The 13,307-nt window shown below is 43.1% G+C and overlaps 1 protein-coding gene across 3 annotated transcripts in view; it reads right to left on the bottom strand.

The window, feature by feature from the left end:
- The window catches only part of AGAP1 (ArfGAP with GTPase domain, ankyrin repeat and PH domain 1), a 702,732-nt gene that overhangs the window by 595,139 nt on the left and 94,286 nt on the right, over nt 1-13,307 (bottom strand). The gene's annotated exons all lie outside the window — the stretch shown is intronic.

The raw sequence follows: 13,307 nt of genomic DNA, 5'->3' as shown, positions 1-13,307 counted from the left end.
TCTTTCTTTCTTTCTTTCTTTCTTTCTTTCTTTCTTTCTTTCTTTCTTTCTTTCTTTCTTTCTTTCTTTCTTTCTTTCTTTCTTTTTTTTGAGGAAGGAAGGCAGGGCATTTGGAGTTAAGTGTCTTGCCCAAGGTCGCATAGCTAGTAAGTGTGTCAAGTGTCTGAGGCTGGATTTGAATTCAGATCCTCCTGACTCTAGAGCTGTAGCCCCAACTCACTACTTTTCAAGGCAGCTCCAAACCTTAGTTGTTTTTTTTTTGTTTGTTTGTTTCCTGGACAGCCGGTCCCAGACTGCCTCTCTGTACTTCTCACACAATTCTACCTGAAATTCCGTGCTGGCACCAAGCCTGGTGAGCTCAGTCCTCTCCCACCAGTCATCTCATTCCTCTCAGCTGCACTTTTAAATCTGGCAGAGGAAAAGGTCATTGAAAAGGTGTGACCAAGGAAAAATCCCAGGGTATTTATTATTCCCAGAATTCTTCTGGGTTTGTTTACACCATGTTCACAGAGCTCTCTCGGACTGAATTGCCTGAGGAAGTCAATGTCAGCACTAGCTCTAGCTCCCCACTATGGGGAGACACCCAGGAGACAAAAGATCTGGGTTCAGATCCTTCCAGGATCTGCTGCTCACTAGCAGCCATGGGAGTCTGGCGGATCAATTTCCCTTTCTGGGTCTCTGGAGTCTGAGCTGGGCTCCCTATGTTTTGGGCTCTTACAACTAATTCTTTCTATTCAGAGGCAAACTATGGATGCTTCTCCCACATCGGGAGAGTCTGCAGAATCCCATTATATGTACGTGCCCAGGAAAGACTGATGGGTATGCTGCCTCTAGAAGCTAAAGCCATGTGTCCAGGATGTGTGATTTTACTGTGTGGGGCTCAAAGTCACACCTAAATTACAATCTGAGGAAGTTATCTGGGGCTCAGAGACATCAAGGGACTTGCCCAGGGCCACACAATGAAATGGAAAGAGCCGGATCTGAATCCAGGTCTTCCTAACTCAGGAGGCACATGGCACAGTGGATATGGCACTGGGCTTGACGTCAGGAGGATCTGAGTTCCAATCCTAGCTCAGATACTGCAGTGTCTGTCAATCTGTGTCTGACCTACTTCCTCCACAAAACAGGGTGGGGGTGGGGTGGCAGGGCATTCCCTTATAAGATTTCTTCCCACTCTAGACCTGCCGTCCAAGTGACCCTGAGTCATTTGCCTCAACTCTCTGCCTCAGTGATTTCTCTATAAGACAGAGGGCAGTGCAGGGCATGAATGCACTCTCTTCCAAGGACCTTCTAGCTCTATCAGATCCTGTGAGTTACTTTCTGTGTGATCCTGAACAAGTCACTTCATTTTTCTAGGCCTCAGTTTCCCCAGCTGTAAAATGGAGGGGTGGAACTGGAGAGCCTTAGAGGTCCCTTCCAGCCCTAGATGCTCCAATGACACTTTGACTCTCTCCAGGGTGGGAGTGTTAAAAACAACCCCACAAACAAGGGAAACGACCCTATGGGGTGACAGAGGCGCAGGACATCAGCCTTTCCTCCCAGCCTCTTCTAGCTCCTTCACACAGGTCCAAGGCATACGCAGAAGGAAGCATGGGGCGCCAAGCCAAGGTACCTCAAACCAACGCCTTGTGACCTCGCCAGCCACAGGAGCATTTACCACTGGCCAAGACTTTGCACTCAGGCCTGCCGGGCAGTGCTGAGGCCAATGAGTCTGTCTTCACTGGCTCTGACATCTGGGGCTGGTCCCCAGCCAGATATTCCTCGGGGGCCTTATCCACAGGCCTTTCTGTCACCCTCCCTGCTAAGAGCTGCTTGGTGTGGAGGCTGACTGATGGTCTGTGCTCTCTTCTGGGGGCAGAAATAAGAGCAACTTCTCTGGGATGTGAAGATGGCAAAGGAAGCTAGCCACCTTCAGGAGAAGGGGGAGCAGAGTGGGTCCCTTCTCCCCATGCAGTACAGGAGGTCCTAGCCAGCAGCCTCCTTGGAGCTCGTCCTCCCCTCTCCCTCTTAGTCTAGGCTTCCTAGCCAGCAGTCTCCCTTCTAACTGAGCTGCCGTCTACCACTACAGCCAGCCATGTGCCACCTGGGTGGGCTAAGCTCCCCAACTGCCTGATGGCCCAAATCTGGCCTCCTTCTATTGCTAACATTTGAGGTGGCCCAGTATGGAAGACGCCATGGGATCCTCGAGTCTGAAGGGCCTCCAGGATTGTTTATAAACAGAGGGAACTGAGGACCAGAGAGGGCAGGTAACTTCCACAACATCACACAGGTAGTGAGTCCAGAATCGGAATCCAGGGTCTCTGCCTCCAAATGTAGCCCTCCTGCCTCTGTGCCAATAATAAAAGCTGCAGACATCTCCACAGCAATGAAAGGTTTGCAAAGTGCTTTCCGAGCCTGATCTCATTTGGTCCTCACAGCAACCCCATGAGACAAGTGCTACTGTTACCCCCATTCTACAGAGAAGAAGACTGAGACTGAGAGGCTGAGGGACTTGCCTAGGGCTCCACGACTCATGAGTGTCAGAAGGAAAAGTCTGAATCAAGTTTTCCTGACTCGAAGTCAGTGTTTAAAGATACGATCAATCATCAGAATCAATCAACAAACATTTATTAACTACATCCACATTGGAAGTACAAAAATAGAAACTCAATAGCCATTCAATGAGCACCAACTGTGTGCCAAGCACTGTGGAGACAAGAAGTGTGTGTTCTATCAGGAAACACCACACACATCCACATCCATACACTCACAAAATCCATTCCCAATGGATGCACGCTGATGGCGGGGTGGGGGAGGGGAGGCACGAACAGCTGGAGGAATGAGGGGAGGCCCCATGTATAAGGCTGAGCTGGACCAGCATCTTAAAGGGAGCTAGGGATTCTAAGACATGGCAGTGAGGAGGGCAGGTGCACCAGGCAGGGGGAAAGCCAGTGGCAAAGACTCAGAGATGGGAAATGGATGAAGCAGTTCTGAAATAATCTTCCTCCTGGTTGCAGAGACATGATTTCATCAAAGGAAGGGGGTCCCCAAAGTCAGAGCAGGGGCCCTACTATCCCCCCAGGGTTAGATGTTTCATATGGCATCTGTGGGGAGGGGGGGGGACAGTGTGGCCCAGGGTAGAGTCTGAACCAAGGGAGTTGGTATCTCGTTCAGTACTTCTAAGTGGTTTGTCCCTTTGTCCCCCAGCAAGAACGCTAGGTCCTCAGAAGCAAGAGCTGGGCCCACAGCTTTATCGTTCTCCTTCCCAGATGGAAGGCCCACCCTCATGAAGCGGGGATCAAGTTTCAGTGACTTTTACAGCCAGACTCGGCCATCCCTGGCAGCTCCAAACAACATCGATTAATAGCTGAAGGAAAGAACAAATGCAATTATGTTGCCTAAGCAGATTTGCAGGAGAACTCAGGAACAAAGAGATGAAATCCATCCCAGGACAATGGGCCAAAAGCAGCTCCAAAAGTTTGACAGTCCCTTGGGGCTCAAACACTTTCCTCCCAGAAGGGAAAGGTCCCCCATATGCAGGGGAGGAGGTGCTCAAGAATCTGAGAATCACAGATGGGGAATTGGAGGGGCCTCAATATTCATCCTTCAGTCTCTAAGAGAAGGAAAGAGGGGAGCAGAGACACCTGAAAGGTCACCTAATCTGACACTTTCCTTTTACCAAGGACAACACTGAGACCCAGACAGGGGAAGGAATGTGGCCGGGCAGGACCGTGCCTCTAGAGAGAGCTAGAGGGACCCTGGCAGTCAAGCCGTCCAGTCTGGCCCCACTCCCCTGTCCCCCTCCCCCCACCCAATTTTACAGCTAAGGAATTAAGAACTCAGGAAGTTAAGTGACCTTCCCAAAGTGACACAGACCAAATCACAAGACCCCAGATCTAACGAAAGAGATGGAACCTTAGAGACCCATATTTAACCTCTCCTCAAATTGACAGGTAAAGAAACTGAGGCCCAAGAGGTAAGCTGCCTCACCCAAAGTCACATAGATATAGGCAGGGTAGGATTTCAAAGTCAGGTTCTCAGTCTCCATCCAAATCCCTCGTTCTTCCCACAAAAGATCAAAGGAGATCATATTGGTAAAAGGTTTGGCCAACCTTAACACAAAGGCTTGCTCTAATAAGATGGGGTTGTCAGCTGTTGTGGTGGTTGTTACTGTTATCAGTACAGAGCAGGACTGTCACCCCTAATCCCAGGACATACAGCACTGTTTCCCACAAGGCTGATGGCGATACTTGCAATCATATGATGGGCACGCTTTCCTTTGTTAACCCAGAGGCTTTCTAAATGCAACTTCAGGAAGTGAAGCAAGAAAAAGATGGTCCTGAGACATTTACAACTGCAAACTAGGTAAGTCAGACTTTAATGGGGGAGATAAAGGGTGTGACCATTGGCTCCAGCATCTGCAAAACCAAAGGAGGCCAGTCAGCTTTTACTGAGATCCAGGTCAGGAGGCTACCAGAGTCCTAGGGCTGGAAGGACCTTCCCTTCCGGAATAGGAAACAGTCTCACAGAGGTGAAGGAACTTGTCTGAGTTCACCCAACAGCTAGTGTCCTGGGATCAAAGGTTTAAAACTGGAAGGGCCCTTAGAGACATCTAGTCCAACCATCTGATTTTCAGGGGAAGAAACTGAGGCCCAAGTAAAGAGACCTGCCCCAGTCACAAGGATACAGAACACCCAATCTTCTGACAATCACATCTAAAAGGAAAAAACCAAGATTCACAGAGAATGTTATGGCCTGAAGCTCCCGGGTATGTGTTCATAGGTTTCCATGGCAATCACCTTCTTCATAAAATTTTATGATGTTTTTTTTAACTTTGCAATTATATCACAGCTGTCTGAAAGGGGACGAGTCTTGCTGTATTTTCACGCAGTGGGCACTTCATAAGAAATGCTTATGGGTCAGACCACGTCTGGGGTATTGTGTTTCTTTTTTGAGTGGTCTATTCTGTTTTCGGAAAGACATCTCGATAAGTGGGGGAGTCTAGAGGAGGGAAATGAGGGCGATGAGGGGCCTTGAGACCATGCCAAAAGTGGGTCAGCTGAAGGAACCTAGAATGTTCAGCCTGGACAAGAGGAGGCCTGGGGAGGACAGGAAAGCTGCCTTCACATATCTGGGGGCTCCTGAAGACCTTTCTTATTGTGCCCAAAGAGCCAAACTAGAAACAATGGGTGGAAATTCCAGAGACAAAGTAAAGCAGGAAAAGGTTCCTAACAGTGAGGGCTGTGCCCCAGGGGTCCAGGCTGCCTCAGAGGGAAGCAGGATGCTCTTCAGTGAAGATCTTCTAGAGAAAGGTGGCTGACCTTTTGTCAAGGGTTTGAGAAGGAATTCATGCTCAAGTACAGGTTGGCATGAGGTGCCTTCTACCTCTGAGATGGTATGTAGTTAAGTGATGCAGTAGAGTGATGCACTGTGAGTCAGGAGTTTGAATCCTGTCTCGGACATTTACTATGTGACACTGGACAAGTCATTTCACCTTTACCTGCCTCACCTTCTTCATCTGGAAAATGGGAATAATCATTGGACTGCTGTGAAGACCAGCTAGTGAAGACCATATGTAAGGCACTTTGTGTTAAGTATCATAGTGAGTGTGGGCAGTCTCCAGATGGGTTACCAACCTTTCCTGAGAAAGTCATTCAAACAAGACTTTTCATAGAAGAATATGTGACCCTTAGAGCCAAGGTGGGAGTTAGACTTCAACAAGCCCAAGCTGCCATTCTGAAGTTGTAGGAGGTTTGATAGTGAGGCAAGGGTAAGAAATATAAAGAAATTGAGAAGGAAAGGCCACAGGTACCCAGACTTACATTTGGAAGGAGCTTTAGGGATCATATAGTCAGTTAACAAATGAAGACACTGGGGCTCAGAGAACCTAAGTAATTTGTTCAAGGTCAAAAAAGCTTTGTTTACGTCTTATGTTCATTTACCCATACAATGTTGCTTCCTCCACTAAAGCAAGAAGTAAATTCCCAGAGGGTAAGGATCACTGTTTTGTTTTGCCTTGGGTTTGCCAGCCTCTAGCACATACATAATGCCAGGCATATGATAGGTGCTTAATAAGACCTCATTGAATAAACAGAATTAGTAAGCATCAAACGGTGGGCTTAGAACCCAGGTATCTCCTGACTGACTCTAGTGGTCTTTCTCCTAGAATAGAATATACTGGGAGAACTTTCCCCATGATATTTTCATATCCCTTAAATAGGTACTAGAAGTTCAAACTTTGGTAGACTGAAAATATTGGCAAACATGTGTCCCAAGGTGGGACGGATGGATACGGAAACCTCAAAACTTCAGGCCAGCCTAAAGGGAAAAAGAGAGCCCCACTATCCCAATATATCTTAGAGAGAATACCCTACCTCAGTCACAGGAGAATGCCAGTTATTAAATGAAGGGCTGAATTCCCATGCCCTGACTATACTCACTAATCAAAAACAACACTGGAATCTTCTGACAAGTCCCATTGCCTCACAGCCCTCTCTGCCCACTGCACATCAGATGAGACCCATTTCAGTGCAAAGTAACAGTCCTTGGTATTGCTGACTTCCCCCAGAGATTTGAGTATCTCAAAAGCAAGCCTTGAAGCTGTAATTTAAAGTGCTTTATTGGTCCAAGAAAAACATCACCTGACGATCCATTTTAGTCATTAGTAGTTGGGACACAAGGTTAGGTTCACAATCATTGGGAGAAATCAAAATGTTCTGGGGAAAGAAAATAATTGTCCAAAGGACAAAACATCACTTAATAGAAAACCTTATTGGTCTCAACCAAAGAGAATTCCTTCTAAATTGACAACACAACACTTCTTTTTAAGAAATGTGAGCATCACTGGCACTTAGCACTTTTGGACTTACAATTGAAATACAGGAATGAAAGGGTATATACTGTCTGACTTTAATAAAAGATACAAGGGTAGAATATATCATGAATTTTATATCATGAAAATATGAAGTTGTTCGGGAAAACATGTTTCTGATTGGGAGAGAAGTGCTACAGACCACTGGCATGAAAATCAAAGAGGAAAGAAGAGAAAGGCTATACTACAGACCATGTGGCCAGATGGAAGAAATGGATGATAAATTTCTGAGGAAGTCACAAAACCATTAAGACATATTAGTGATGGAACAGCTTCAACAATGTGACCATCTTTCAGAGGTCATATTCACTCGGCCCAGAGCAAAGCATCCAATTCCTTAGTTGCCAACTATTTAACATCAGAATGTAAGAAAAGCAGCAAATGCCCCAATTCTGCCCAACAATAGGGTCCTGTTTACCAAAGCTGAGGGCATAGGAATCTTGATGAAAAGTGATCATCTCATCTTCAGGGTCATGACCGACATGAGGATCATGGAGAGGAAAGTTAACCAGGCACCTCAGCTTTCAGGAAAGTAGATTTCAGAAAGATCAAGATTGACTGGATATAATCAAGCAAAGGCTGATCAGTAATGATGGAGAAAGGGTTCTTGTTGAGCTCTGGCTTATACTAGATGGCTTTTAAGGTCCCTTCCAATTTTAAGACTCTGATTCCAAAGGCTTTTTCTTTAAAAAAAAAATAGTATGTTTTATTTTTACATTCCTTACATTTCTCTCTATACCTATCTCTCTTCCCACCTCCTGGATCTTATGTTATAAGTGGGGTGGGGTGGGGTGGGAAGAGAAAGGAATATATGTTCAATAAAAGTAATCTACATATGGAAAAAGTCTGATGTTCTATTTTGTGTCTCACACCCAGGGTCTTCTACCTCTACAAAGAAGGGTAAGATGGGGTAGAGAAAGGTATGTCCCATCTCTTCTGAAGATCCTTTCAATGAGATGACCAAATGATCTTCCTTAGTGATATTTCAAGAATTATGGATAAAATAATAAGTGTTAGGGGACTGGAGACAGGCAAATGCTATCTCAGTTTTCAAAAGAAGGAAGAAGATAGAATTAACCAAGTAACAGATGGTTGACTTTAATATTAATTCCCTGTAAAATGAAAAAAAACATGATTAAACTGAGGGTTTGTGAGCATTTAGAAAGGGAAGCATCAATCACCAGCAGTGAGCCTGGCTCACTATGTATAAATCGGGACAGACTAACTTCATTTCCTTTTGCAATAAGGTTACCAAATTGGTGGCTGTAGTGTATTGGGATTACAGAAGGCATGTGGCAAAGTCTCTCAAATGGATGTTAAAACAGTGAGGTGGAGTCATAGTTCAAGTCAGTGGCTCCTCATATCCCCAAACTAGTGAAATCACCAATTAAAAAAAGGCATCTTGAGTGGCCAGATACTGAGATGGCTATATCTGGCCATATCCTCTCCTGATGACTTCAAGAGGTTTGTGAATGACACAATGCTGGAGGGGAGTGGAGGGAGCCAGATAGAAAGATAACAGCATCAAGACTTTTTAAAAATCTCAGTATCCTGGAACAATGGGCAAAAACCAAGGAGATAATGTTTCAAGTCCTATACATTTAGGCTAAATAAAATAAATAAAAAACTGTCTCATAAATATGGAATATGGAAAAGGAGGTTGGTTGTTGGTTTACATGAAAAATATTTCAGAGTTTTTATTTGAAAGAAAGTTTTGTCTTTAATAAATAAGAATGTGATGAGATAGGAAAGGTAATAGGGATCGCATGCTAGACTTGGCATCAAGAAGACCTCAGGAAAACCTAGAAAGATTTACATGAACTGATGTAGAGTGAAGTGAGCAGAAACAGGAGAGCACTGTACACAGTAACAACAACATTATGCTATGATCAACTCCGAAAGACTTAGCTCTTCTCGGCAATACAATGATCTAAGACAAGTCCAAAAGACTCATGATGGAAAATGTTACCCATACCCAGAGAGAGAACTATGGAGTCTGAATGCAGAGCCAAGCAGATGATCTGCTCTTTTTTTGTTGTTTTTTCTTTCTTTCTTGTGCTCTTTCCTTTTGTTCTGATTATTCTTTCATAATATCACTAATGTGGAAATATGTTTAATATAATTGCACATGTATAGCGTGCATCAGATGACTTGCCATCTCGGGAAGGAGGGAGGGGGAAGGAGGGAGGGAGAAAAAAATGGAACTCAAAATCTTTTAAAATTGAGTTTTAAAAACTATTTTTACATGTAATTAAAAAAATACAATTAAGTGGGGGGAAAAAGAAGACCTGGGTTCAAATTCTATCTCTTGACAATTATTATGTGAGGGAGACAGAGAAGGACAGACATAGACAGAGAAAAAAGAGAGAGCATTTATTAACCACCTACTATGTGCCAGGTAACTAGGAGGCACAGTAGATAGAGCTCTGGGCCTGGAGTGAGGAAGACCTGAATTCAAATCTTGTCTAGACACTTCCTAGCTGTGTGACCCTGGGAAAAATCACTTAACCCTGCTTGCCTCAGTTTCCTCATCCTTCAAATGAGCCAGAGAAGGAAATGATGCCTATGCCAAGAAAACCCCGGATGGGTTCACTAAGAGTCAAATACAATTGAAATGACTGAATAATAACAACAAATGTGACAGGCACTGTGTTGAAAACTGAGGACACAATTTAAGCCAGCAGGAAAGGCCCTACCCTCAAGTAGCTTGTAATGTAGTAGAGGAAGACAACACATAAGAGGAGCTAGAAAGTGGGGAGATGTGGCAGAGTCAAGATGGCAGCATAGAAGCAGGAAAGTCTGAACTGCCCCCATAACCACCTCAAATACCTATAAAATTGACTCTAAACAAACTTTAGGGCTACAGAACCCATGAAGTGACAGAGAGAAACAAATCTCCTGCTGAAGGCAGCCTAGCAGGCAGACAGGAAGGGATCATCACAGCATGCTGGGAACAGAGCACAGTCCCATGTAAGTCATGCAGTTTTGGACTCAGGGAAGCCCTGACCAATGGCTGTTGGAGTAGACTTCAAGAGAGTGAATCACCAGCAGCTGTGGTGGTTTCCAGAATTATCAACCCATAAACACCAAAGAGAAAATAAAAGATCAGTAGGGAACTCTATTGGAATGGGGGGGTGGGGGGGATGGAAGAGTGCAGTCTGGCCCCTGCCCCCAGGGCAAGAAATGGCAGAGGCCCTGCAGCTGTGCAGCTGCTGCCACGTGGCTGCTTCAGAGCTCCTGGCCGGCAGATTGTAGGGGGACCAAGCGACCATTCAGTGGGTAAGCACTCTTACTTTAACCTGTTTGGATCCAGATCATTGTCTTGGGTGGTGTGTGGCCGGCCAGAGGGCTTATGGGGTTTACAGAGACTAATAGCTCCAGCATATGTGAAAACCCCAGCAATTTGGGACTAAGCTATCCTCTCTGGTAGGAAAATTGTATGGTGGCAAAGAGCTCAAAAGTCAAGTAATTGACTGGCAACATGAACAAGCAGAGGAAGCAAAGCAAGAAGAGCAATCAAACCTTAGATTCCTTTTTCAGGGACAAAAAGGATCAAAGCATGGAACACAATGAGGACAATGAAGTCAGAACTCCTGCACAAAAAGCTTCCAAGAAAAATATGAATTGGTCGTAGACCATGAAGGAGCTCAAGAAGGATTTTGAAAATCTAGTAAGAGAAGTGAAGGAAAAATTGGGAAGAGAAATGAAAATGATGTAAGAAAATTATGAAAAGTAAGGTAATAGCCTGCTAAAAGAAGCCCAAAAAACCAATGAGGAGAAGAATATCTTAAAAAGTCAAAATGACCACATGGAAAAGGAGTTTAAAAAACTCACTGAAGAGAATCATTCTTTCAGAATTAGATCGGAGCAAATGGAAGCTAATGACTTTATGAGAAATCAAGATTCTGTTCAACAGATCCAAACAAATGAAAGAATAGAAGGCAATGTGAAATATCTCATTGGAAAAACCACTGACCTGGAAAATAGATCCAGGAGAGATAATTTAAAAATTATTGGACTACCTGAAAGCCATGATCAGGGAAAGAACCTAGAAATTATCCTTCAAGAAATTCTCAAGGAAAATTACCCTGATACTTTATAACCAGAGAGCAAAATAGAGGTTGAAAGAATTCACCTATCATCTGTTGAAAAAGATCCTCAAAAGAGAATGACTGGGAATATTATAGCCAAATTCCAGAGTTCCCACCTCAAGGAGAAAATATTACAAGCAGCCAGGAAGAAACAATTTGAATATTGTGGAAACACAATCAGGATAATACAGGATCTGGCAGCTTCTACATTAAGGAATCAAAGGGCTTGGAACATGATATTCCAGAGGTCAAAGGAGCTGGGATTAAAACCAAGAATCACCTACCCAGCAAAACTGAGTATAATGTTTCAGGAGAAAATATGGTCATTCAATGAAATAGAGGACTTTCAAGAATTCTTGATGAAAAAACCAGAGTTGAATAGAAAATTTGACATTCAGATACAAGAAGCAAGAGAAGCATGAGAAGGTAAAGAGGGAAAAGAAATCATAAGGAACTTATCAAAGTTGAACTATTTACATTCCTACATGGAAAAATGATAATTGTAACTTATGCAACTTTTCTCAGTATGAGGATAGTTGAAGCAAAATATATGTGTATATATATGTATGTATATATAGATATATGTTTATATAAGAGGGTATATGTGTGTAAAAATACATATGTAAATGTGTATATATGTGTACATGTATACATAGACAGAGGGCACAGGATCAGTTGAATAGGAAGGGATGATATCTAAAAAATAAAATTAAGAGGTGAGAGAGGAATATAATGAGAGGAAATAGGGAGAGACAGAATAGGGTAAATTATCTCATATAAAAGAGGCAAGAGAAAACTGTTACAAAGGAGGGGAAGAACAGGAAGGTGAAAGGGAATGGGTCAACCTTACTCTCATAGAATTTGGCTTAAGGAGAAAATAACATGCCCATTAAATTGGGTATTACCCTACAGGAAAGTAGGGAGGAAGGGGATTAGAGGGGGAATGATAGAAGAGAGGGTAGACTTGGGGCGGGGAGGGTAGTTAGAAGCACACACTTTTGAAAAGTGACAGGGTCAAAACAGAAAATAGAACAAGTGGGGGGCAGCATAGGATGGAGGGAAATATAGTTAGTCTTTCACAATACATCTACTATGGAAATATTTTACATAACTACACATGTACAACCTATACTGAACTGCTTATCTTCCCAGTGGGGGTGGGTGATGAGGGAAGAAGGGAAAGAATCTGGAAATCATAGTCTTAAAATCAAATCTTTTTAAAAATTATTATTGTTGTTGTTGTTGTTTACATGCAACTGGGAAATAAGCTATACAGGCACTGGGGTATAGAAATACATCTTGCCCTACTGGAAAGTTGGATGGGGGGATGGGGGAGGATATAGAAGAGAGCAGATTGGGGGAGGGGGTATACAGTGGGATCGCTGTGTTGGGGTGGTGGATAGGGGAAAGATGGGGAGAACATTTGCAACTCAAAATCTTGTGGAAATGAATGTTGAAAACTAAAAATAAAGAAAAAAAAAAAGAAAGTGGGGAGAAAGGCACTGCAGCAGTTGGGAAGGAGGCAAATCACTTCAGTCTTCCTGGACGGGGACATTTACATTGTCTGTATCTCACAGAGTTATATATACATACACATACAGACAGACAGATACATATATACATATGGTAATATGTATATATGTGCTGTATCCCCACTGGGGAAGGTTATCTCCTTGACAGCAGGGTCCTTTTGTTTTTTTGTTTGTACATGACATACGCACCTGCTAAATAATTGTTACATTGAATTTAATTTAAATGAAAGAAAGGGAAATCCTAGAAGGTAGGCAGAGTTCAAGAGCCATCTTCACAAGAACAAAAGAGAATGAATTTTTTACCAGATTATTTTTATTTTTATTTTATTTTATTTTTCATTTATTTATATCTTATTTATTATTTAATATTTTATTATTTTACCAGATCATTATTTTAATGACATCAAGTTTTTTATATGGCCTTCATCTTCTTTACTTCTGTTGATATCTTTTAGTTTTGCTTCACCTCCCTTTATTAACATATCCCTCTTCTTCCCATTCTCAAGTCTCCCCCAAGAGCCAGCTCTTTTAACAAATTAAAAAAAAAAAAGAAAAGGAAGGGGGGAAGAGGCATAGCAAAATCATCCTATATATGAACCTTAACTGAGAGTTTGAGCAATGGTCCACATGTGCAGTCTCTGGTCTCTGCAAAGAAGAGAGGAAGGTCCATTTTCTCCCAGTTTTGGGGGGCCATACCTGATCATTTCCATAACGTGGTACTTTTGTTCCTTTCCATTTCCTTGTTCTAGTCACTGCTTTTACTCTTTTCCTGACTTAAATGACTGTATTCTGCATCAGTTCATCAAGATCTTCCCATGATTCTCTGTATTCTTC

The sequence above is a fragment of the Petaurus breviceps genome, unplaced genomic scaffold (genome assembly GCF_028583685.1).
Source record: "Petaurus breviceps papuanus isolate PSGF00001 unplaced genomic scaffold, PetGlider_PUasm1.0 567, whole genome shotgun sequence".
Taxonomy (NCBI): domain Eukaryota; kingdom Metazoa; phylum Chordata; class Mammalia; order Diprotodontia; family Petauridae; genus Petaurus; species Petaurus breviceps.
The sequence above is the reverse complement of the archived record's forward strand: the minus strand, read 5'-3'. Positions and strand labels throughout refer to the sequence as shown.